This window comes from Felis catus, chromosome D3 (assembly GCF_018350175.1).
Source record: "Felis catus isolate Fca126 chromosome D3, F.catus_Fca126_mat1.0, whole genome shotgun sequence".
Lineage (NCBI taxonomy): Eukaryota > Metazoa > Chordata > Mammalia > Carnivora > Felidae > Felis > Felis catus.
Window position 1 is genome coordinate 12,248,553 of NC_058379.1, and position 22,543 is coordinate 12,271,095.

Consider the following 22,543-nt stretch of genomic DNA (forward strand, 5'->3'; position numbering starts at 1 on the left):
TAACATAAAATCAACCATTGTAACCATTTTTGACTGTACAAATCGGTGACATCAATTACGCTGACGATGTTGTGCAACCATCGTTTCCCGTTTCCCAACTTTGCCATCACCGGAAACAGACGCTCTGCAAACATGTGGCAGTCATTCCTGATTCTCCCCCTCGCCTTGCCCCTGGTAACCTCTTACCTACTTTGCGTCTGCATGAATTCACCCGCTCTAGATATTTCGAGTAAGTGGAAGCATGCAAAGATCTGTCTTTTTGTGCGCTAGCTTGACGTTCTCGAAATTCACGCGTGTTGTAGCATGTACTGAAATTCCATTCCTTTCTATGGCCGGATTCCATGGTGCGCACAGGCCACCTTTCCTCTATCCATTCATCTGTCGGTGGACATTTAGGTTGTTACCACCTTTTGACTCTTGGGAATGATGCTGTTGTGAACACGGGTGCATAAATAGCTACGTGAGGCCCTATTTTTCAATTTTGGGGGCGATCGTGGGGGGCGGAATTGTTGGGTCATCTGGTATTTTCCATATTTTGCTTTTTGAGCATCTGCCACGCCGTTTTCCATGCAAGCTGTGCCATTTTGTATGCCCATTTTTTGTCATTTATATGTCATTTATATGTCATTTTTCTTTCTTTTAATTGTAGCCGACCTAGTGAACGTGAAGTCGTATCTCATTGTGGTTTTGATTTGCATTTCCCTAATGACTAATTACGATGACTAATTACATTCCTTAATGACTAATTATAAAGCACTTACTAGCCATTTATATATTTTCTTTGGAGAAATGTCCCTTTAGGTTCTTTGCCCATTTTTAAACTGGGCGGTTTATCTTTTTGTTACATTTTAGGAGTTCTTTATATATTCTAGATCTTAAGCCCCTGTCAGATATCTTACTTGCAAATATTTTCTCCTATTTTGCAGATTATCTTTTCATTTCCTTGATGATGTCTTCTTGTGCACAAATGTTTTAAGTTTTGGCAAGGTCTAATTTGCTAGTTTTTTTCTTTGTGGTTCGTGCTTTTGATGTCATGTCTAAAAATCTGTCGCCAAATCTAAGGTCATGATTTTCCACTACTTTCTTTTTTTTAATGTGAATTTGTTTATTTGGAGAGAGAGCGTGCACCAGCGGGGGAGGGACAGAGAGAGAGGGAGAGAGCATCTCAAGCAGACCCCACGCTGTCAGGGCAGAGCCCGATGTGGCGCTCAATCCCGTGAACCCTGGGATCACGACCTGAGTGGAAGCCAAGAGTTGGATGCTTAACACACTGAGCCACCTGGGTGTTCCAATCCCGCCCCCCTCGCTGCTATGTTTTCTCCTAAGAGTTGGTGTCATTTCAGCTCTTACGTTTGAGACATGGATCCATCTGTTTTGGTGTCACACTCTTGAGAAGGCACTCACACTCAGGGTCGTGCAAGTGAGAGTTGGTATCTGACAGCGAGTTGCGTCTTCAATTGTCCACCCTCGGTGCCTCCCATCCCTTCCCTGGGGGAGCCCTTGGAGGTGGCAACCCTCCCACACCTCACCTGAACCAGGCACAGTGAGGGAGGTCAAGAGTAGGCTAGCCAGACTACCTTGGCGGATGGGTTTCGGATGATAAACACACGAAGGAGGCACCAGAGCCCCATCCTGCGTGGCCCCAAGAGCGGCGTGGAAGCACCCAAGGAAGGTGACAAGGTCCGGACAAACTCTGACAATGAGACAATGCAGGAGACACCCAGGCACTGGGATAACTCAGCGCTTGCTGGGAGGGTGGAATGGCCATGGCCTCAGAGCCTGTAGATCTTAGCCATGACTTCATAATTTCAGAGAATGTGGGGGTGATCAGGTTCCAGACAGACTAAGCCAACCCTGGATTGACCGTCATTAGCCTCAGTTACCAGACGGGAAACTTCTGCGACCCAGTGGGATCGAAGTCTACCTAGGAATTACATTCCGCCATAGAAGAGGCAGGAAAGAACCATGGCGGGGCGACGCTGACACCATCCCTGAAGAGAATGCGTGGAAGTGATACATTTTACCTCAGTTTCCCACGTTCTACGTCACTCATTTTCCCCAGGAAGGGAGGACTGCTTTCCAGCCTATATTTCCACTTTGGGGCAACCGTGTGCAAGCAAAACTTTTACGAAGAGGCAGAAATCTCTTTTGGCGGTGGTTTTCACTGGGGGAAGGGGGTGACTGTTGTCCCTGGGGCGGGGGGACACTTGACAGTGTGTGCACTGAGGAGGAGATTCTACTGGCATCTAGAAGGTAGAGACCGGGGATGCTGTTGGACACCCTCCTGTGCACAGAGCCCCGCCCCGCCACGATGACAGAGTCCTGCTCAGGTGGAGGACCCCGGGGTCCAGTGGCATCTGTCATGCTCTCTGCACAGGCAGAAGGCAGCACGTCTTCACGCTTCTCATCGTCACGTCTCAGGGAGAACGTAGGGCTGGGGGGTGTCAGCTCAGGTGTCTCTGACTGGCTAGGAGCCTCCGGCGGACCCTTCCACCACCAGGAGACTTTCATTCTGCATAGCTTTAAAATTCCAAGATGCCTCCTGATCGTAGTCAACGGTAGTGGGAATGAGCTGATTATTGAAACAGTGATGGAAAGTTCTCCAAAATGCTTCCAAACACTCTAGGAGACCAGGATCCCAGCCCAGACCGCCTTTCCTCTAGACGTTTGTGTTATTCAAGGGGATTAGCGCTAGGTGCCGTAACAACCCATCACACGTTGGTGGTTCAGTGCCATAATGGTTTGGATCTCGCTGGTGCCACAATCCAACCTGGTTGGGTGACTCCTTTGGGTGAGCCTTCATAATTAGCAGCTCAGAGACCCAGGTGCCTGTCTTCCTTCTTTCCTTCACCTTCTGTATCCTCCGAGCCTTGGAGTACTTTGCCTCCAGTTCCATAGATGGAGAGAGAAGGCGGAGAGGTTCAAGGGGGAGGTTTTCTTAGGGGGCAGACCTAGAGGTTGTGGGTTGTTTTCCAATGGCTGACCCTTGGTCACGTGATCCCACCTGACTGCATGGGAGGCTGGAGAAGGTCATCCAACTCTGTGCGGAGGGCGGAAAAAAAATGGGTTTGGAAAACACGGAGTGGCCTCCTCTACAACGTCCTTTTTTACCCACACAAACATATGCGGGTTCGGTCTGGATTGGGTTTTGAGTCACGCAGACTGGGAGTTTTATCTTCCGTAAGCACCAGAAGGTGTTACACTCGCTCCCCATCAAAGGGTAAAGTGCATCCACCCTAGAGCTTGTCTTCCACACAGCAAGGATTTGTGGACGTCTTGCCGAGGGCCAGGAACCGTCCTGGATGCTGTGGATACAGCCATGAACAAGGAGACAGAAAGATCCCTATCCTACGGCACTTGAAATCTAGTTGGGGAAGACAGTGCATGGGCACATGTAAACACACAGACAGACAGACATGTCTTTGAGGGCATTCTGCAGTACAGACACTAGCCTGCCTTTATTTAAACAAAAATATTTTTAACGTTTATTTTTTGAGAGACAGAGAGTGAGCGGGGGAAGGGCAGAGACAGAGGGAGACACAGAATCCGAAACAGGCCCCAGCTCTGAACTGTCAGCACAGAGCCCAACGTGGGGCTCGAACCCACGAACTGTGAGATCATGACCTCAGCCGAAGTCGGAGGCTTAACTGACTGAGCCACCCAGGCACCCCATAGCCTGCCTTCATTTTAAGAGGGTTTAGACCAAGTGCCTAACTCTTTTTTTTTTAAAGCTTATTTATTTGTTTTGAGAGAGAGAGACAGAGAGAGAGTAGAGGCAGAGAGAGGGGAAGAGGCAGAATCTCAAGCAGGCTCCGCGCTGTCCGCACAGACAGCCCAATGCGGGGCTCGAACTCACAAACCGTGAGATCATAACCTGAGCCGAAGTCAGGAGTTGGATGCTTAATGGACTGAGCCACCCAGGCGCCCCCTTAAGTGCCTAAATCTCACTGAGCTGGGCCAGTCGGATGTTTCTCTCCTGGGAATTTGCAGTGGGGATTTGGAGACTGAATTTTCCACACGGTTTTGGAGGCCGGAAGTTCAAGATAAAGGCATTGGCGGGTTTGATTTCTTCTGAGGCCTCGGTCCTTGCTGAATCCCTGGTGCCCTAACCTCCTCTTATAAGGACTCTAGGCATATTGGATTAGAATCCTACCTTAACAGCCTTGTTGTAGCTCACTTACCTCTTTAAAGGTCTTCCTTCTCTCCACTTACTGTGACATTCTGAGCTGCTGGGGGGCTGCGACTTCAACATCTCCACTTTCGGGGGAGGGGGGCACAAGTGAGCCCGTCATACCCGGCTAGCTTTTCTGTCCTCCCATTGCGTGAGAACGTGATTTCCCGCCACCGGCTCTTCTCACGTTACCCCCCAGCATCTTTAGTTGGTGTCTGTCCCCGTCCGTTGCAGAATCCCGGCCCGTTCGATTCCTTCCTTCTTCCGTGCTGTCCTCAACAGGACATTTGTTCTGTAGCAGACACGGTCTTAACCTTTGGGACACACCCAGGGACCCAAAGATGAGTGAGACCTGGGTGCCGCCCTCAAGGAGTTAGCACTGTGGCCTTCTGGCAATTGTGGGCTGGAAGTTTCAGGCAGGAATTAGTCCCTATGGCCCAGACACGGACGGTATATGGCCACATCATCTGCTGATTTGGCAGTGGTCTCTCCAGGCATCGCTTCTTTTAAAAAAATATATTTATTTATTTTGAGAGAAAGAGAGAGTGGGGAGGGGCAGAGAGAGAGGGAGAGAGAGAATCCCAAGCAGGCTCCGCGCTGTCGGCTCAGAGCCCGACGGGGGGCTCCATCTCACGAAGTGTGAGAGCACGACCTGAGCCGAAATCAAGAGCCAGACCCTTAATGGACAGAGCCACCCGGGCGCCCCATAGGCACTGCTCCTCTTGACGAAGGGACAGATGACCCAGCCTCAGACAGGCCTATGGCTTGGCCACGGAGTAAGAACCACATGTGCACAGGCTTTGAAGAGATGTAATCTCACACGTGGAGGTTTCAATTTGCTGTGGGCTCATCTTAAACTGATGAGCCTTTGCTTGGCCTGACATTTACCCAAACGTGCATTATTATTTCTAGGTTAGGAGGCAGTCTAGCTATGGACACTGTAGATCTCAAATGGACAAATCAGACCCGTGATGAAATTTCCAGCTTCCTCAACGATAAAATAAGGGCAGTGTAGCAATGACTTACCACGTCTCCCCTAGCAGATTGGCAATTTCTGCTTCTTTGTCTTTAATGAATTAAAAGGGCCACTGTTTGGGAAAACGGTCCACACAACAGGCCGTGACGGAAGGAAAATGTTGCTCAACCTGTATTTATGAAGATTCAAGCATCTTCAAAATTTTCAAAGCAGCAGATTTGCTGCGAGGAATTTTCTTAGGAAAGTCACAGGAGAACGGAAAAGTCCAGCGACAAAGATGTTCCTTTCAGTGAGAGTTGCAAGAGTGAAAGTGGGAAAAAGCCAAGGGCCCAGGAACCGGGAGTTAGCAGATAAATTATACTTCTGGAGGATGGAATGTTCGACCATTATAAACCATTGCTATAAAAGACTGTTTAGGGGCGTGGAAAGATGTTTGTGGTGTGTTTTTGAGTGAAAAAAATGAGCCCATCATGCACCATAGAGAGGAATATCCCATTTAAAATTTTTTTTTTATTGTTTATTTATTTTTGAGAGAAGACAGAGAGACAGAGTGCATGCAGGGGCAGGGCAGAGAAAGGGAGACACAGAATCCGAAGCAGGCTCCAGGCTCCGAGCTGTCAGCACAGAGCCCGACGTGGGGCTCGAACCCACAAACCGTGAGATCGTGACCTGAGCCAAAGTCGGACACTTAACTGACTGAGACACTCAGGTGCCCTGGAAGATCCCATTTTTGAAGAAGAAACAAAAAAAAGGTGCCGAGGAGAAACACACACAATGGGCAGTAAAGTAGAAATAATAGGGGGTGCCTGGGTGGCTCCGTCAGTTAAGCGTCCAACTTCGGCTCAGGTCATGATCTCACGGTTCGTGGGTTCGAGACCCGCGTCGGGCTCTGTGCTGACAGCTCAGAGCCTGGAGTCTGCTTTGGATTCTGTGTCTCCCTCTCTCTCTGCCCCTCCCCCACTCATTCTCTGTCTCTCAGAAGTAAATAAATGCTAAAAAAAAATTTAAAAAAATAGAAATAATAGGTATCTCCAGGTGGCAGGCATGATCATTTTCATTTTGTTTCTGTTTTATTTCACTGAGATAGTGTACAATGCTGATCACTGCCTGACCCCGGGAATCACTAAATAGATGCTAACTCTTGTTATTCTTATTCCCCTTGCCCCCGTCAACTGAATGGAGTAAATATCAACTTCTTAGATTCGTTGTTACAAGTAATCAAGATCATAAAGCCTCTGGTACTCAGCAGGCTTTCAATGGATAGTGTTTTTCTATTTATTCCTTTTTTTCTTGTCTTCCCCGAAGAGAGGGTGATATATACCACAGGGGTGGAGAACGAAGATTCCGCAGACAGGTAGACTTAGATTCACAACCTACTGTTTGGCCGTCTGCAAGCTGATCGAGAACGGGGGCAAGTTACGTCCTCTGAACGTAAGTCATTTGAAGTTCATTTGAAGATAGAGACAGGAGTGGTTTCGTCGTGTGATGACTGTCCACGTGAAAGATCGCGTATCTAAATCATGTAGCACGTGGAGTGTTAAGCGTTAGTCTCTGTTTTCCACCATCTTGTGGGACAAGGATATGGATGAGATTGTTAAAGCAGAAAAAGTGCCATTTCAAACGTCAGAAATACATAGATCTTAAAGCATTCCACGTCCTTCCTTTATCTCTCTGTTGCAAAGAACAGCGGAGATACATTTGGCATAGAGCGAGGCTCTTAGCTTTTTCGGTAGAGAAAAAGGTGGAGAAGGAGCTCAGGAGAGCCAGGAGTTGCTGGTGGGAGGCACAGAGGAGAGAGGCTGATGTGAACTAAAAGGAATCTAGCTCAGACCTTCTGCAGCAAGGCTTCAGGCTAGCACAGGGAGGGTGGCAGGAGTGTGAGCCTTATCCAGTTTCCGAGGATCATCTGCTTTTCATATCTCACAAATCCCCTGTGATCCCTGAAACAAAGCCAGCTCAATTAGCAAGCTGCCTTCATTTGATTGGTAAAGAAGTTATTTGCAAGCAAAATGGACAAATGGATAAAGCTGTATAGTTACAAGGGGCATCATATATTATGGATACGCACGCATCATATATATAATTCTACGCTATCATCATTCCTTTTTCCTCTTTGATTGACCTCTTTATTTTTTTCTGGCTTTATTGAGATGTAACTGACACAGAACATTATATATGTTTAAGGTATACAGTGTGTTGAGTGGATACTTTTATATATTACAAAATGATGACCATAATAAGGCCAGTTAATGTATCCGTCATCTCAAAGAGTTGACGTGTGTGTGTGTGTGTGTGTGTGTGTGTGTGGTGTGAGCGTTTTAAGATCTATTCTCTTAGCAAATTTCAAGTATCCAATATCGTACTGTTAACTATGGTTCCAGATCCCTGGAACTTTTTCATCTCATAACTGGAAGTTTGGACCCCGTGACCTACGTCTCCCCATCTTCCTCACATCCTCGTCCCCGGCAACCACTAATCTCTCTTTTTTATGCCTTAGCATTTGTTGGATTCTCGCTATACACGATGTCACATAGTATTTGTCTTTCTCTGATTTATTTCACTTAGCATAATGCCCCCCAGTTTCATCTGTGTTGGCGCAAATGGCGCAACTCACTCTGTGTTGGAGTGTCAAGGAGCTTTACTGCTATCCTTTCTTCTAGGAGTTTTGGGTTTTTAGGTCTTATAATTAAACACTTAATCCATGTTGAGTTAATTTTTGTGAGTGATGTAAGATAGGGTTACAATTTCATTCCTTTGCGTGTGAACATCCAGTTTTCCCAACACCATGCATTGAGGAGAATATCTTTTCCCTATTGGGTATTCTTGGCTCCTTTGTCAACTTTTAGTTGACCATATATGCATGCACTGATTTCTGGGCTCCCAAGTCTGTTCCATCGGTTTGTGCCATATCGTTCCGATTATTATCGCCTTGTTGGACGGCTTGAAATCTGGAAGCGCGATGTCTCCAGCTTTGTTCTTTCTCAATATTTAAAAAAATTTTTTAAGTTTATTTATTTATTTTGAGAGAGACAGAGCATGTGCGTGGGGAAGGGGTAGAGAGAGAGGGAGAGAGAGAGAGAATCCCAGGCAGGCTCTGAGCTGTCAGTTCAGAGCCCAACTCAGGGCTCGATCTCATGAATGGTGAGATCACAGCCTGAGCCAAGATCCAGAGTCAGATGCTTAACAAACTGAGCCACCCCAGCCCACCCCCCACCCCCGTTCTCAAGATTTTTTTTTTTTTTGGCTGTTCAGGGGCTCATGTGATTCCATGGGAAGCTGAGAGTTATTATTATTATTTTATTTCTGTAGGCAAGAAATACCATTGGAATTTTGCTAGAGATTGCATGGAGTCTATAGATGGATTTGAGTTGCATGGACATTTTAACAATATCACTCAGCCGGGAAGGGGGAGTGTTGCACCCAAACCCAGGTCTGGGACTTTATAAATCTCACTGTCACATTCTTCTAGAATTCGTGCTCCAAGTTTATGGTGATTCTTTCCATCCTTTTGCTTGGAGTCTCTTCCAGGGGGCCCTCTTTTGATTTCAGCCTGATGGCGAAACTTGGAGGATGAAGATATGGAGAGAACTCTTGAATTGTTCCCCCAGGTGTCAGAAAAGGCCAAGGACTTGCCTGGTCCAGGGCTTGAACCCGGGTGTCTCGCCTCCCCGCCGTAGCTCCTGTAGTATCCCTCAAGCCACGGGAGGAGGTGAAGGCAGAGACCCAAGCCAGCTGCGTTTGACCCAGACAAGCCCAGGAGAGCTGCCGGAGGAGGACAGATTTCCCAAAATGAGGGCATTTATTATTTAAACATTGATTGTTCTGTTTAAATCATACAGATGGAAAAGGCTTTCCATTTGTAAAAGTCATTTTTTAATGGCAGATCAAAGTCTGCCGACATTTTGCTGGACCCAGTGTGGTCGTAGATGCCAAGGAGGTGTGAGGCCAGCTTGCCAGGGCGGGATGGGGAAGAAGCGACTCGGGATAGTGCTGAGCACCCCCTCTCCTGTCTGGCAAATGGCTAGATCAGCATCATTAGCTCCCGATAGTGGTCAGTGCCCTGCCGGGAAGACGGACACCATTCCAGACCTTTCACATGGAAGGAATTTCACGTAAAGAGGGAATGACCCAGGTGACAGAAGAATGTGGAAGCCAACAGTCAGTGGCAAGGCAGCTCAGGGATTAGCAACGTCCTCAGGCTCGGGGAGTGACCGTAGGCGTCAGGGCCGACTGGCCAGGGTTCATCCATGGCAAGGACTACTCTCCAAGAACTGGACCGACATGAGAAGCTTGGTCAAGGTATGTCATAGGACAGCTCAGATCCAAGGGAAGGAGAAATAGACCACTTCTTGACATGTGGAGGGACATGTTACCTCTAAGGAAGGAAAAGAATCGATGGCGGCCATCTTTGGAGACGCTATCACAATACACATTTAGTATTAATTTGTTCCAGTCATTTGGTATTTTTGACACTTTTATCAATGTAACGTGCTCTGGTTTAGCTCTAATAACACTCCTTATCTGGAATTATGCTTCATCGGATGTTAATACAACCATCCTAGCTTCTTTGTTTTCACCTATCTGTGTCTTTTGACTCGCGGTGTATCTCTTGTGACACAACAGAGTTGGTTCTGTTATCCGGCTAAATGATCCCTGTTTTATAATTAGGATATTTAGTCCATGTATGTTCGATGAAATCATTAGCATGGCTGGGTTTGTCTATCATCTTATTTGTTTTCTATTTATCCTAGCTGTTTCGTTGTTGTTGTTTAACCCTCATTCCTGCATCCTTTTGCACTAACTGAATATTTTTGAGTTTTAAGTTTTTAAACTTAACGTATTTTAACGTATTTAAATTTTAACGTATTTTTGGCACTTACGTTGAAGATCATAATATGTATCCTTAACTTAACCCCCACTGTCATCTGAATTAGTGTTTGACTTACCGACACATACACTGAAATTAATTTTAATGTCCTACTTCTCATATAATGTAGGAACCCTCCCTCAGGACACTTGTATTTGTCTGTCCTGTCCTTGATGCTATTATTATAATTTACTTTGCTTTTATAAATACCGTAAAGTGCACATTTTGTTCCCATGTTTTGCTATAAGCCATTTTCTCTTAAGGAAATTAAGAAATTGCACATTTAAAAAAATTTTTTTAAACGTGTATTCATTTTTGAGAGACAGAGAGAGACAGAGCATGAGCAGGGAAGGGGCAGAGAGGGAGACACAGAATCCGAAGCAGGTTCCAGGCTCCGAGCGGTCAGCACAGAGCCCGACGCGGGGCTCGAACTCACAGACCGTGAGATCATGACCTGAGCCGAGGTCAGACGCTCAATCGACTGAGCCACCCAGGCGCCCAAGAAATTACATATTTTTAAAGTCATTTGTGTGTATCCATATATTTCCCATATCTGGCCCATTTCATCCTTTTGTGTAGATCTAATTTTCTGTCTCAAGAACTTCCTTTAACGTTTCTTGGAGGCAGGATGGCTGGTGATGAATTCTTTCAGTTTGTTTATGTTTGTCTTTCGCTCATCCTCATTGTTGAAGGATATTTTCAATGGATATAGCATTTCAGGGCAACTCCCTTTCTCTGCTCTTTAAAAATGTCATTCCTTGTCTCTGATCTCCACGGTGTTTTATGAGAACTCAGCATTTATTCCATTCTTTGTGCGCCGTGTGCCTTTCTCCTCTGGTTGCTTTTAAGATTTTTTTTGGTCTCTGTGTTTCATTTTCAGCAATTGGATTATTATGTCGCTAGGTGTGTTTTTCTTTGTGGAGACGGTATTGTTGAAAATATGAATCACTTTCTCTTCCTCTGAAGAGAACGGAGTGTTGTTTGGGCAAGTAGTTCATTGGCGGGACGCTCAGGTGGATCTTAGTGAGTGACCTGGTCGGGCTTTGTTGGCAGGGGTGCAGAGCAACTCTGTCTCCAAGGCTGGAAAGTTCTACTGCTAAAGGCATGGACTTTCTGAGGGCATCAGGTCAATGCTTGGGTTACCCAGCATGCTCTGTTCCTTTCCTGGCCAGAACCCCAACATCTCCTGGCCCCGGGGAACCTCTGGAGTTGCTCTGCAACTCTCTCCCTCCCTGCCCCTGCCAGCCGCCCTTCTCTGTCAAGCATCAGAGTCTTGTCCTGCACATCCGCCATTACTATCTGGCCCAGACATAAGAGGACCTCCATGCAGGTTGTGGTGTTTCCTGGGGGTACAGCTTCTTGTCTCTTACCGTCCTGTTCCCCAAATTCCAGCTGCCTCACCGAACTCCAGTCTCTCTTTTCTCTGCCCGGCAAGGTCACTGCCTGTCTGCTTCAGCCACACTTCTCTGTGCTGGCGATGGAAAACAGGGTGAACACGGGGGCGGTCCCAAGCGTTCATTTCCCTCCAAGGTCGCAGCTCCTCACTCTGTGGCGGCCCACGTCTGAAAACAGTCGCTTCCCATGTTTGTCGATGAGGGAGAGGGAGGCTCGTATCCGTGACTCCGCTGTGGCTGGGACCAAAAGTCTCACGGGGTTTTGAGAATACACGATAGAATGCTCATGAAGTCTCGGGTATACAGTAAATGATTAATAAATGCAGCTGGGCTTGCTTTCCTATTTTATGACACATTTAACTCTGCTTCTAGACCATAGATTCTTGAAGTGAAAGACTTCGTCTTCATCATTTTTATGTCCTCAGTACCTCGCCCGGAGCCTGGCAGGCGGTGCCTATCGGTAGACGTTGCTTCAACTCGCGACACCTGACCTGGGAAACGGGCCGGCGAAGCCCCTGCGTGGGCGCGAAGACAGAGTTCTAGAAGCATAATTGTCAGTTGGCTGTCGGCGCTTATCTTGAATGCATTCTGGTGTTAAATCGGGACCAAGTATTTCAGAATCCCCAGGAATCTTTCATTTACTTATTTCCCCATTTTGAATGTAGTATTCAATATCTAGGCTCCTCCTGGGGCACCTGGGTGCCTCAGTCGGTGAAGGGTCTGACTCTTGGTTTCGGCTCAGGTCATGGTCTCAGGAACTGTGAGTTCGAGGCCCGTGTCGTATAGGCTCTTCCCAAAGCCCTTTGGCAGGGCTGGAGTGGAGAGATGGAATGAAACTGTGGCCCCGACTCCCTCAGTCCCTGTATCAGAGAGGAGTCAAATATGTGCACGAGACTCTAATGAAAACCCAACTTTGGTCAGTCTTTGAAGTGAAGTGATCAAAAGACTTCAGGAATTCCAGAAATGGGAGATAATGCATATATTCCGAAGTGTGAAGGCATGGGGTGAGGGGTGGGAGATAAGACTAGGTGAGTTACTGGTTGGATCAGATTTTATTTCGGGTCTTGACTTTCCCACTAACCCTCAAGCACAAAAGCTTGGACTTGTGGGGTGGTGTCGATGGGCAGCGCCTTGGAAGGCTTCGTGTGCAGCGAAGCAATCGACTTTGACGTTCTCATATATGTTGTCTTTTTACCGGACGTACTAAAAAAAGAGGACAGTAAGACAGCTAGAGAGAGCCAGCCCGGAAGAGGAAAGAGAAGAGTCCAGGTGGCCTCAATGTCTCCTAAAGAATCCATAGAAATCTGACACAGGCTTCCAACTCTCCGATTCCTTGTTTGGGCGATCCTGGCTTCCGCTCATACATTTTCTTGTTCCTGGGCGCCTGTCTCAAATTCAATAGGACAAGCCTGGCGTGTGGACTCACCAGCAGCCGCCGGCCGATTTCGGATTGGTCCTGTGCACGGGGACTTCATATGGCCATATTTGCCCTCACAGCACACAAAGTCCAGATAAAGGTCCCCTTCGTGTTTCCCATGGTCTGATTCCCGAACACTTTTCTTGGAACACCAAGCTTGATTTGCTGTTAACTAGTAGGACTTCTGACCTGCTATTTGCTTTCTTGTTTTGGCCCTACTCAGAAGGGCTCTTTTTGGGTCTCCTGCCTTACCTCCATTCAGTCTTCCAATCTCTCATCTGGTCTCCCGACGGAACCCTTCCTCTTCGAACAGCTCTGACCCGCGTATTCTAATCCCAGACACGCTGTCGCACTTTCCTCCAGGCCCTTCCCACTTCGTCCCAGATTCTTATGGAGAATCTAGTTGGCTTCCTTCAGGGAGGCAAGAGAACACTTTGGTTAAAAACCATGGGTTTCAGGGGCACCTGGGTGGCTCGGTGGGTTAAGCGTCTGACTTCGGCTCAGGTCATGATCTCGGTTCATGGGTTCGAGCTCTGCGTCGGGCTCTGTGCTGCCAGCTCGGAGCCTGGAGCCTGCTTCAGATTCTGTGTCTCCCTCTCTCTCTCTGCCCCTCCCCCCCTCTCTCTCCCTCTCTGAAAAATAAATAAACATTAAAAAACAAAACAAAGAACCACCACGGGTTTCAGAGCTAGGCCTGGATTCGAATCTTGGCACTGAAATTTTTGTAGATGAGTGCCCTATAATGCTCTGTTCTCATAGCCTCAGTTTCCGCATCTGGGGGCGGGGGGAGGCAGCACTTATGGGGATTAAATGGGATATCGAACACAAAACCCCCTAATTCGGGATTAAGCCAAGGTTGTTGTCCTTCAAAAACTCCTTCCCTTAGCTGCAGCTTTCGCTTACCTAGGTTTTGGGGATTTTTCATCAGTGCCTTGGAAAATCCAGACATGGTATCTAGGTTGCCCATCTATTATCCAAATGGATGGCTTATTCTTGAATTTTTTTCATCAGAATTTCTTAAGGCCTCGCTCCCTTCCCTTGGGCCTGGGTCTCCTCCTGGGAGAAGTGAGGAAGAATCACAAAAACAGCACAATCCTTTTCCAGGAATGCCCAATGACATCTGATTATGCCCAAGGCCCCCGGTGGTATTTGGGATAAAGTCAGAGACAGGCAGTGTATCTCCATCGAGGGGATGGCGATTTACTCTTTGGGGTTTTTCTGGCTTCTTTCAGGAAATGGTTCCCTCAACCGTCCTCTAGATGAAGTGTCAACATTTCTAAAACCATCTCCTAAAAACTCTCTTTACGGTAGGGCGTTAACATCCGTTGGGGATCTATTTTGTGCCAGTCATCGGACTAAGCCCCTTAGGTAGAGGCTCCCTCTCTCTCTTTGATTCTTCACTCCAGTCCCAGGAGGTTTCCCTTAGCCCCCTTTTACAGATGAGGAAATCCGAAAATGTAGGTTATTTGCCCAAAGGTGAATGCAGACAGGTGGGCGGAGCCAGATTCAAACTCCTGTTCTGTTTCCATCAACCAGCCTCTGTGGGGCTCCTTTGAAGGGAGCCTCCTTTATATTGGGAAGGAGTCTACACACTGTGACGGTTTTATTTTTTAAAGCTGTTGGTTTTCCTAGCTTCTTCCCCCCCCACCCCACCCCACCCCCGCCCACCCCTCCCATTACTCTTCGATAGAGCATTCAATACACGCCCGCCTTTGAAACGAGAAACAAATCTAAAAGCTCCAGTGGAAAAAAAAAAAAAATGCAAAGGCGTCTTCAAACTTAAGTAGCATTAGAAGCAATTACATTTGTGCAAATGTAGAAAGGTTTGTTGCTATTTCTGACTCCTTCATACCCCAAGGCAGGAAACTGGGAGGCAGGGCTGTTAACCCTTTCAGGGCAGAGTTCAAGGTAGCCAAGGCTCCCCCCCTTGCTTTGTTGTTTGCATCCCCGATGGTGTAACACCAGGCACCTCTCTTTTCAAAGCGAAACCCACGCCTGTTTACTCAGGAAGAAATTAGTGTTTTCATTGCAAGGTATGTTTGGGTGAGAACAGGATTGCCTGGCAGTCCATTAGAAAAAAAAAGCCACACTAAGAAACCATAACCTCAAACGTCTTTGCATGTAGTGACAGCTTTTCTTTCTAGGTGTAAGTAACATCTCTTGCGGAGTGCAAAGATGTAAAGCGTGCAAAGATAGAGGCTAAGTCTGAAGGAGAAACAAATTCTGCCCAGCTGACTCCTTAGGAGTCCTTTCCTTCCATCTGTTGTTACCTTCCAAACCACCCCGAAGTTTAGGAGCTTCAAAGGACAATGTATCCATTCTGATCCTTCTGCAATCAGAGCTGGGCTCTGCTCTGCCATTTTTCTGCCCCACCCGGCCTCCGCTGGGGCTAGAATGTTCCAGATGGATGTGGCACCTAACAGCTGGTGGTGGTCCTGCTGGCAGGGCCGGAGGAGCCGAGGTGTCCTCCTCGGGCATCGTGCTCCGTCCCCACGTGGGTTCCTTGGGCTTTCTCCCAGCGTGGTGAGCTCAGGGGCAATGAACTTCTTAAGCAGGGCTGGCTTCAAAGAGGCAGAAGCCGTCAGTACCTTCATAAGGTCTGGGTTCCGGAGCCTGAGGGCTTCATTTCCTCCGTCTTTTATTGGTCACACCAAGTCACAAGGCCATCCCAAGTTCAGGGGAGGAGAACAGACCTCACCTTTGGAGTAGGTGCTGTGCACGTAGAGGTGGGGAGGGATTCGTGGAGACCACTCCTGGGGACTTTGCCCCACACCAGCGCTGGCAGGATGCGTCATGTCAGCTCTTTCCTATTTCAGTTCCGACTCACGGAATATTCTACAGCAGTGAAAATGGAGAGCCACAGCTATACGCAAGAGCTTGGTAAGTACTGCAGATGTCACAACGATAGAAAAAAGACGCACAACAAAGCATACTATAGGATTCATTTTATGAGGTTCAAAAGCAAGCGAAGTTAACGGTATTGTTCATTGATGCATGTATAGGTGGCAAAATTAAGAAAAACCGGATAATGATTGTCATAAAAATCAGATTAATGGTTAATTCTAGATAGAATACAGGTGGTTGTAACCAGGAAGGGACACTAGAGGCTTCTTGCTGCTGGTAATATATGTATGTTTTTTGCTCGATGTGGGTTATGGTCACGTGCATGTTTTCACTTAATTGTGTCCTTATGCATATTTTGTACTCGTAGGCTCTATTTCTAAATTTTAAAAAATTGCGAAAAGTTAAATTTTGGCCAAATTTAAAATCATCATCGCATATATACCTGATGTGTACGACTCAGAACGCTGGCTAATCTCTGTTTCTGATGAAACCGAAAAGTAATCTCAGGTTCATTCACGGGGAGGATAGCTTGTGATCTTCGAACGGGTGATACGTCCCAGGCTCTCAGCAGGTGCTTGAGTATGTTCTTGTCCATAATCCAGAGAAAACTCTGAGAAGTAGGTATTCAGCCCATTTTCTAGAAAAGGATACAACGGCTGGCTACGGGTAGCTCTAGGGTCACTCGACATCCGAACCTAGTCTGACTCTGAACTTTCTCTGTAAAAAAGCCCTTGGCACGGGGGTCCTGAACATCAGCAAATTTCACCCATCCCCCGCGCTCCGGCCGGTCAGATCCAGAATGGGCCGCACGCAGGTCCCCACCGGCACAAAAGCATAATTGTTCAGGGCCTGTTCTCACCGGACAAGCGGCCCATCACAGCCACCAGCGGACTTGGCTGAGCGTCAAAGCCCGGGCGGAGGCCTCTCCCCTTGGCTCCCGGCCGTTGACAGGCAGAGTGGCGGCCTCAGCCACGCCGGGTTGTAATAAAGCCGCCTGGCACCCAGGATCTGCCAGCGAAGGGAGTGCAAGGGCAGTGGAAAGAGCCGGCCTCCAAATTCCAGGAAGCACATGGTGTTTATTCTGAGGCCAGCCTCCCATCACCCACCCCGCTGGAAGCCGCCGCTGCCCGCAAGGGCCGAGTCTGGAGGGAATCCAGATTAAATAATAGTATAATAAGGAGCACGTCTCTGTTTGGGTTTTTACAGATTGTGCCATTTCAAAGGGACAAGAGCAAAGTCTCCTAAGGCCCTTATTGGGGTCTACTGAACCGTGACCTAATTAAATCTATTGGAGAAAAGTCTCTTGTTGAAAAAAAGGGGGGGGGGCTGTCAGCATTGTTTCTTCTGAGAAATTATTTAGTCCTATGATGGCACTTATTTTTATGGGTACTAGAGAAACACAGACTGAATACTGTGTTGCCATTAGTGACTTCAAGGGGGTGGGGGAACCGAGGGGATGTTCTGGGGTAATGTTCTCTGGTAATGACAATGCTCGCATTGTCAGAACTCTTTCACATCCACTATTGTCTTCCAACTGCTGGGCAAGGCTGATGGGTCAGATATCATTAGATTCGTTTTAAAGGTGAAACCAAGAGTTAAAGAAGTTGTTTTCTAAAAACTCAAGTTTAGAGACCGTGTTAATAACGTTCCCTGTTCTTCACATTCGTAACTGAGGAGGAAGTGCTGAGGAATGATGCTGATGTTAACATGAATACAAATACGGGTAGTAATATTAAGATGAAGATTAAGGGGAACAAGGACCATGGCAAAGGGAAGAAGAGAGGGAGAAGGAGGGAGGGGGGAGGGGGAGGGGGAAGGGGAAGAGGGAGAGGAGGGAGAGGGGAAGGGGAGGAGGGAGAGAAGAAGGGGAGGAGGGAGAGGGGAAGGGGGAGGGAGGGGGAGAGGGGAGGAGGAAGAGGGAGAGGAGGGAGAGGGAGGAGGAGAGGAGAGGGGGAGGAGGGAGAGGCAGAGGAGGAGGAGGGAGAGGAGAGGAGGAGGGAGAGGCAGAGGAGGAGGAGGGAGAGGGGAGGAGGCAGAGGAGGGGGGAGAGAAGGAGAATACACAGTAAAGATGCACCTCGCACAGCCCCCATACACAATTTATCGTGTGGACTTCTTCTCACCTGCTCCTCCCTTGGGGGAATTGTCCCTCCAGAGTCCCAGAAGGGACCACCATGTCTCTCCTAGGTGATCATGCACGGAATACCTGGCCCTTGTTGGTTCAATTCGAGATGAATCGTTGAGACTCTCTCTGAGCCCTTCACCACCTCAGCCAAATTTTACAGTTTGATAGAAAAAGCAACAGGAGCACAGAGCGCGCTCAGAGGCACGCCATTAGCAGGGCGGAACTGAGCTAAGAATCAAGGTCCCCCAGAGTCTGAAGTCTTTACCCCTACTAACGATGGCTGGGGACACCTATGGGTGTTTGTGCTCACATCCTTATTATTTGGCCACCCAATTCAAGGCTCCTTTGGTTCCAAAGGGGGGAAAATGATCCCATTCGAGGTCATGTGCAATTATTTAAAAAAAATAAGTGTATTTCTCGTATAAACTAGGAAGTCCATTCAAGGGATATAATTGGCTTTAGCCGTGACCGCGTTCAGAGGCTTAAGCTGTTGTCAGAACCTGTCCTCTCTCCCTCAGCCCTATTTCCTCTTAGTTGGCTCCATTCTGGAACAGACTTTCTTTACTCTGACAAACGTGGCTATATGTAAGCTCCCGGTGTGTATCTTTCCGGTGAGTCAATCCTAGCTGGACAAGGGAATCACTCACTATTCCAGCCAACCTCCTAGGAATGGCTCTCATTGGCCGGAGTTGAGTCACATATCCGTGCCTGAGCCAATCGCTGGCCAGCAGGAAGGAATGCTTTGATTGGCAATAATGAGGCCCCACTCTGGGACCCAGCTGCCATACGTTCAGCCCACGTTCACCACATGGCATGAAAATAGGAGAGGGTTCATAGTTCACAGGGAGGACTGTGTGTTGTTACGCAAAGGAAGGTGGACAGGGGGTGCATAAAATCCACAGACGTTCAGCACAGACGTGTGCAGTTAGTCCTGACATGGAACCTACCACTGTACGACACTGTCTAGATTTCTCTAGAATTGGATCAGCAGGCTTGGTGGGGGATTTTAGGAATTAGGCAATTGTAGATGTTTTGAAATCGATTAGCTCAAATTCACTTTACAGCTGAAAAGTTAAGTGACTTGCCCCAGGCACCCATCTATTGGGAAAGAGACAAGCTTGCTCCTCATACCCAGGCCGGGACACCAGGTTGCCCTTGACCCCAGCGTCTGTCTTCCTTCCCAGGACTGCCTTGACTAATCCAGCAACCCCGGCATCTGGCAGCCTCCAGGCTTCTCGCCCTTTCCCAACGAGACTTCTGGCATTGCCTTGACCAAAGGGGATGTTGCAGACTCTGCAACGAGATGATATCAGGAAGCCAAATGCAAAACAGGCATTCCCACATCCCCGTTAGCCAACGTGAGTGGAAATCACAGAGCATTTCTTTTTTCACATTTGTTCATTGCATCGTTACCAACGAGTCCTCTGTAAAAAACGTGTAAATGAGGAAAGGGTCAGATGGAATATCGATGCAATTGCTCTTATCGGTGTAAGAAGAAGAGAAGTCACCCAAACGTGTTAGCAAGCGAGAGCTTGAACTTGATCTAATAATCTTAAAATAAAAACCAACTGTTCTTTGCTTTTGACGGCGGTCTGCAGGCCTGTGTCGAGAGTTGTCCGTTACTAAGGACCAGGGTCAGCAGAGGGTGGCCCAGGGGCCCAATCCAGCCCCCCCCACCTTATTGTAATGTTCTGTTGGAACAGAGCGCACCCATCTATAAATGTTGTCTGAGCCCGTTTCTGTGCAACAATGATTGTGGTACAGACCAGACGGCCTCCAAAACCTAAGGCGTTTACTGTCTGCGCCCTCATGGAAAACCTGTCTGGCTCCTGGGTTAGAATACTAGATTTTCAGAGCTAATGGTAATCCGAGCATTCATTGCATCTAGAAGTCTTTAACTAGGTGTATTTTTCCCCAGTCTGTCTGTCGGTCCGTCTGTCTCTCTTTCCCCCCTCTTCATCACCGAGGCTGAGTCTCAGCTGTTGTGAATCATTGCACTGCCCTCTCAAAGTCCAGAGAAATCCATCTGTGGCGATATCCTTATACAAAGAGGGAAAATAAAACAGCACCTCGGGGCGCCTGGGTGGCTCAGTCGGTTAAGCGTCCGACTCCGGCTCAGGTCACAATCTCGCGGTTCACAAGTTTGAGCCCCGGGCGGGGCTCTGTGCTGACAGCTTGGGGCCCAGAGCCTGCTTCGCATTCTCTCTCTCTGGCCCTCCCCGCTCATGCTCTCTCTCAAAAATAAATAAAAACATTTTTAAAAATTAAAAAAAAAAAAAAACCCAGCACCTCAAATTGTTGCCTGCATAGGTGAGCCTTGAACAACACGGGACTCTGCAGATCCTCTGCAGGATCCATCCCGCACGATCAGCTAGTGGTAGACACAAACCACATCCGGGGTTACTTCATGACCTGGCACTTCTGGCTCTGGCCCCCATGTCACACTCAGTGCCAGCTTTTGTGACAAACGTTTTGTAACCTCCCTTTAGCAGAGTGAAGTGAAAATCAGAGATAACAAAACGTGCACGCGTGACTTGGGGCTCACACAACCTACCTACCCGTAATTCACGTGCACACGGTCCCTTAACCGCGAGAAGCAGGACAAGGGGGCGCGTGACCAACAATCCGTGTTGCTTCTCCGTGTAGACCTGCTGTGCACCCCACCGCTACCGTTCCAGCTCCCGTGGGGGAGCCGTGTGGCACGGGGCGGGCCGCTCCGGGCCTGCTAATGGCATTGTCGTGGGTGACGTTTCTGCATCCTGTCACCAACACGGCCAAGTCCGATTTTCCCCTGGATGTGGCGGGTATGGAAAACCCGGGGTACGTTGAAATGGGGAAAAAAAGGACTCGTGCTCTTATAGACACACCAGGGTTAGGTTCTGGGCGCAGCTGATCATTAACAGGCTTTTCACCCACCCGTGGCGCATTCGAGAGTCCTGCGGGAACCAGGGCCTTTTTTTCATAGAGTGAGATTGTTCTGTTTAGTTCAGGACATTTCTCGTCCCCAGCCCTTGCCCGCGAACCACCAGTAGTGTGACTAAAGGACGCCCGCACACGTTTCTGAGACCCCACCCCCTTAGCCGGGTGCCACTGAAAACCACTGTTCTAGACCTTTCCCTGCGCCACTCTGGATTGTTGGGATGGATCTGTGCAGCTGGAGAGATAGCCCGGAGGACCATGGGATATTTGCAACCACTGGAAGCGATACCTAATGACCCCGATCCCTGAGAATTTGGCCAGCTTGCTTAATAGGGAGCATCCTGCAGTGATTACTTGGGAGGGGACTCAGAGGAAACTCAGCAAGACCTGGGAACAATATTCCAAGTGCCCACATATGTACTCCCAAGCGAAAGCAAATGTCCCAACCGAAACCAGTCAGATTGGGGAATACAGGATCTGTCGCGAAATCCTGGAGCGTGGACAGAAAAGATGACCCCAGTGGGGTACCTCAGCCCCCAAAATAGGTCCAAGAGGTCCGATGAGGCCTTGGCCTGTGCAACAGACAAGGAGAGCCAGGGGTGGTGGTCATTGTTATGCAAATGAGATGCAAAAAAAAATCCCGACCGCTCCCTTGAACAGTGGCTCGAGAGAGTCCACAAAGATGTTTTTACCACATGTGCAAGAAATTAAAATTAGGCTTAAGCTATCTAAAGAGCCACTTTGACATTGCCATATGGTGGGAGCAGAGCTGCTTTTTGGATTTAGCAAACATCTTAAACTATTTTTCAAATGATTTAGGTTCAGCAAGACCCAAAATGTATTTTTTTTTTCTTCTCCAAGTACCTTCCCCACCACCGCCCCCCCCCCCCATTTTAAACCCTAGGGTATTTTGAAGGGAATTCAAGCCACATGTTTCTGATTCATTTACACTTAACTCATCAACATGTTGTTTTGCAAGAGTCATTTGATGTCCAGAAAGACCTTTTGAAATATATATTAAATGTACGTATACACACACATTTATATTTACACACACACTTCTAACAACTTCTTCTCACGAGGAGCTGCATTTTGCTTAGAATTAACCATCGCTAAACACCAAAGAAACAAGTCAGACGAGAAAGAAGCATCCCTCAAGTTCTCCACTTGGCAAAAAAAAAAAAAATTTCTCCCTTCCCGGCCAAAGGTTTGTGTGCCAGAAGAGGCTAGTCTGAGAGAGGGAGAGGGAGGCCCACTGAGCTGCAGGACCATGACCAAAAGGTGCAGAGTGCCTCCTTGAGGACAGGAGGCTGGATACCAGCAGCACGTGGACCCTGCCTGCTGTGCGAATAGGTGCTAACCAAGGATTTGGAACTGTGGTTCTATGTAAATCTATCTTGTTTGCTATAGTTTGCTTTGCAACCTCTTTCTCTCTCAATGGATAGATGATTGATGGAAAGATAGATAGACAGGATAGGTAGCTAGATGATAGATACAGATATGCCTTTAAATGCATATATATATGTGTATATATATGTCTATATGTATGTGTATATGAGTATAAAAGTGTATGTTATTTGAAGAGAAACCACTCTAGGGAAGTCCATGTGGAAATCGTTTCTGCTTTTGGGTTAATAATGTGTGAATCATTTACTTTTTCAGAGTTGCCTTTCTCTAAGCTGCCTTTAGGAGAGCTGGGGCCTTTGGAAGGCCCTTTCTCCCTCTTGTGCCCAGGGCAGACATCACTAATTGATGTCTGAGTGCTTCCCTGGTGAAAAGATAATTCTCCAGGAAGTCTCCACTCAGGAGTAGGAGTTGATCAAAAGAGCCC

General features: G+C 47.8%; 1 long non-coding RNA gene across 1 annotated transcript; it reads left to right on the forward strand.

Annotated features, from left to right (window-relative positions):
• Positions 1–14,591: 14,591 nt before the first annotated feature.
• LOC123381175 lies at positions 14,592–19,851 on the forward strand. The gene is made up of 3 exons (XR_006587895.1): positions 14,592–15,348; positions 15,642–15,705; positions 18,978–19,851. It is a non-coding gene; the product is annotated as an uncharacterized LOC123381175 (long non-coding RNA).
• The last annotated feature ends 2,692 nt before the right edge of the window (positions 19,852–22,543 follow it).